Raw genomic sequence first — 3989 nt, 5'->3', positions numbered from 1 at the left:
TGACTCCTGTCCTATAATTAATGCATGCATTTGCCGTAGCTAGGAAGGGTCGTACTAAGATAATGGAAATTTATCTTGGGTTGCCACTTAGTTCCATATCGAGAATCAAAAAATCAACTGGAAAGTAAAACTCATCTACCTTGACCAAGACATCCTCAAGCATTCCACGTGGTTCCTTAATTGATCTGTCGGCTAACTGCAGTGTGACTGTGTGGGTTTCAGTTCTCTGAATCCAAAAAGTTCATACACTGAACTAGGTAAAAGATTCACACTTGCCCCTAAGTCCAGAAGAGCTTTTTCAATGTGATAATCTCCTATAACACAGGAAATGATAGGGGCTCCTGGGTTCTTAAGCTTTGGAGGAGTGGCATGCTAGAAGACAGAACTAGCCTGTTCAGTGAGGCATACTTTCTTTGGGATTTATGATCTAGATTTACATTTTTGGGTGCACAAATCTTTCAAAAATTTGGCATAAGCAGGGATCTGTTTGATTGCGTCTAGAAGGGGAAGATTAATTTGGACTTGCTTAAACAATTCCAACATCTCGTCAAGTCTTCCTCCCTTCTTATCTGCAGGAATAGGGGCTTTCAGGGCATCCGAAAATGGGGCTTTAGGCAAGTAAGATGATTCCAGTGCAGTTGGTTCATTCTCTATTTTAAGGTCTTCCTTATTCTTGGATGATTTGGCTTCGGTTAGAGGTTTAGGGTCGGTCTCATTGGTTTTACTAGTGTGTTCAATGACCTTTCCACTTCTCAAAGTCATGATTGATTTGGCATGTTTAGAAAAGGCTTCTGGGGTATTAGAGCTCTCAATCATAAATTACCCTCTTGGGTTGCTCTCGGATTGGCTAGATAATTTTTCTCCTTCCCTCCTACTGAATGTAGTCGCTAGTTGACCTATTTGAGTCTCTAGCTTAGAAATGGATTGTGTGTAGGAGTTAAGGGTCTGAGTGTTGATTTCTAATCATTCTAGTGCTTTCAGAACTTTTTCCTCAAAAGCTGAGCTATGACCAATAGTAGACGGTTGAGAAGTATTTTGAATATGATGGTATGGTCCATGCCTATATGTTGGGTCTTGATATTGAGGTCGAGGTGCGGCAGGGCCAACCACTGGTTGTGGTCTCCAAAAAAAATTTGGATGGTTTCTCCAGTCGGGGTTATAAGTGTTCGAATAAGGATCGTTTCCTGGTCTGCGAGCTTGTTGGACTTGAGCTTGCTGAACCTGCTCGTGCATAAACTCAAGAAATTGAGGTACGACTGGGCATTCACTAACAAAATGGTTCGAACTTGCACACAATGCACAAACTTCTTGGATTGGGTTAGGTGGAATCGGAGATTGTCCAGTATTTAGAAGACGGTATAATTTTTGGGACAGTTCATCTACCTTACTGTGGATATCCATGATGTTTTCAATCTGAAAAATTGCACTTTCTTTTTGTTGAAGCATGGGTTGTTCTCTAGAGGTGGCAGACATATGATGTAGGAATTCTCACTAAGTATTTCAAAGAGCTGCCAGGCTTCATCCTCACTCTTTAGCATGAATGTCCCACCACATGATGCATCAACCATTTGTCAGTGTTTCTCTGATAGACCATCATAAAAATACTGACAAAGTTGCTATTTAGGGACAGCATGGTGTGGACATTTACGAATGAGGTCCCTTAACCTTTCTCATGTCTCATAAAAAAGTTCACCCTCCAATTTGAAAAAATTAGTGATAGTTTTTCTTATTTGATTTGTTTTTCCAATTGGAAAGTATTTCTTGAGAAATTCTCTCTGAAGATGTTTCCAAGTTGAAATGGTTATAGAGTCCAAGGAGTTTAACCAATGCTTGGCTTTGTCCTTAAGTGAGAAAGAGAACAGTTTCAACCTAAGGGCATCATCGAAGAAGTTTTGGATTTTTACTGTGGAACAAATTTCAAGAAATTCATCCAAGTGTTTGTATGGGTCCTCATTACTAAGTCCATAGAATGATGGCAACATTTAAATAATGCTAGACTTAATCTCATATTGGGTAGCTTCTACTGGAGGTGCTTGAATGCATGGAGAGTAGGTATACAAGGATGGAGTGAAATATTCTCTCAATGAGCATGGAGGATTAGCCTCACCAGGTGCAGCCATGTTTCTAACTCGGATAGTCCTAAGAGTCTTTTCTAATTCTTCGTCTCATGGTTGCAAGTCAGATTTTAGTAATCATCGACCTAACATGCAACTAAAAGGTCTATGTAGGACTATCCTAGTCTGTTAAGGATTTTTTTTTTTTATTAAGAGGAGAGGTGAAGAGAGAAAAGAGTTCTAAAGAAGAGATCCTAAAAAGTCCTAAAACTAATAGAAGAATTAGTTGTGGTTAGATTTTAATTACAATCAAGTTAGCACGCAGTGGACTCTCTATCCTAAAGTTATCCTAGTTCTAGATAGCTCCTAACTGTAGTTAGCCTTCAAGCCCTCTAAGTCAGAGCTTGACCAACCAACTGGCCAGATAAGTGTAAGGTCGGTGGGAGTCCCCCCGTTGCTTTCCTTAGACACCAATTAAATTGGCCAGGTCAGCGAACGGAACCAATTAAAAACCACCTTCCTTCGGGCCCAATCATCCCGCAAACCACTTGCCTAGACACCAGCTAGCTGACCAAGTCTAACCTGGTTCAACTCTCAGGGTCACTTGTCCTAATGAGCTCAAAATCCTTAGGGGTCAACGTCTAATTAATTTTAGATTAAGGTCTAGGTTATGCAAATGCAAGGGAGTGATTTGTGGGCCAAGGAAGGGTGATCAAATTCCCACCTTATCTTAGTTAATGGGTTGCACCTTTAAAGTTAATTATGGAGATGCAATGTAAAGAAACTAGGTGTCCAATCAAGTTAGAAATTTTTATATTTAAGGTTACGCTATTTTAGTTAAGTGTTATGAAATGTCAGTGTTTTTTTTTTTATTCAATCGTGCCAAGGTCTCCGGCAACGGTGCCAAAATTTGATGCGTAGTCATTGATAGCACCAAAAATAACTCTACTCACTACGTAGGTAGGATGAGTCGAGATTGTATCCTCAGGGACCTTGGGCTAAGTTGAGATTGCAAAATAAAAGAAACAAGCATTGTTTTGATTTAGAAAATAAATTATCTTAAAATTGATGTAATTAGAAAATAAAGAGCTCGGGAGTTTTGAATTAATTTTGTACAAGTAGAGTTGTATCTCTTTTTTTTATATTTAAATAGATGCGATTAATCTTAGAAAAAATACCTATCTTTTCTCGACACGCTCTGTACCCGTAGGTCATGGTGCATCTTCGAAAAATATTAGGTAAACAACTCTTCTTTCCTCGACACGTCCTATACCCGTAGATCACGGCGTGTCTCCAGAAAGTAAAAGTTGTTCCTAATATTAATCTAACAGGAAAGCATAAATAAAAGTATATGAAAGAGAGCAAATAAAGAACTCATGACGATTTAAATAAAAAGTATAATCTTTATTGCATATAAAGAAATACAAGAAAGTTTAGACAATAAACCCACTCTATGTCGTTACAAAAAATTTTTTCCACTCCCGAGATTGCTAGCCTAGCTGCTCATGGAGTAGTCCCTTTCTCTTCCTCTATGCAAGGCTCTAAAAGAATTTCTGGGCTCCCCCTCTAATGGGAGTATAAAAAGCTTTTTTATAGGTGTTAGGAGGGAGGAGTTTTACATGGTTTTCCAATGTGGGACTAAAGAAAATACTAAGGACTAAAAGATGGATGGATGAGATGGAAAGATCACAAGCAGATAAAGAAAATACAAATTCTTCCTCTTGAAGTATTTTCAAGTATATATTTTTTCCTTTAATTTTTAGATCCATCCCCCGTCTGCTCGCCACTGTGTCCGCACGCACAACTCCTCGCAAATCCGCCATGCCGTGCGAACCCGCTGTGCCGTGCGAACCCGTCATGCCGCACCCGTCATACCGTGCCCCCGCCCGCACGTTCGCCCGCGCATCCGCCCGCGCATCCGCTTCCGCGTGAACC

General features: G+C 39.9%; 1 non-coding gene across 1 annotated transcript; it reads left to right on the top strand.

Annotated features, from left to right (window-relative positions):
* The first annotated feature begins 1627 nt into the window (after positions 1-1627).
* LOC140858990 (small nucleolar RNA R71) lies at positions 1628-1733 on the top strand. Its single transcript, XR_012142391.1, has one exon. It is a non-coding gene; the product is annotated as a small nucleolar RNA R71 (small nucleolar RNA).
* Positions 1734-3989: the final 2256 nt, after the last annotated feature.

This window comes from Elaeis guineensis, chromosome 6 (assembly GCF_000442705.2).
Source record: "Elaeis guineensis isolate ETL-2024a chromosome 6, EG11, whole genome shotgun sequence".
Lineage (NCBI taxonomy): Eukaryota > Viridiplantae > Streptophyta > Magnoliopsida > Arecales > Arecaceae > Elaeis > Elaeis guineensis.
The sequence above is the reverse complement of the archived record's forward strand: the minus strand, read 5'-3'. Positions and strand labels throughout refer to the sequence as shown.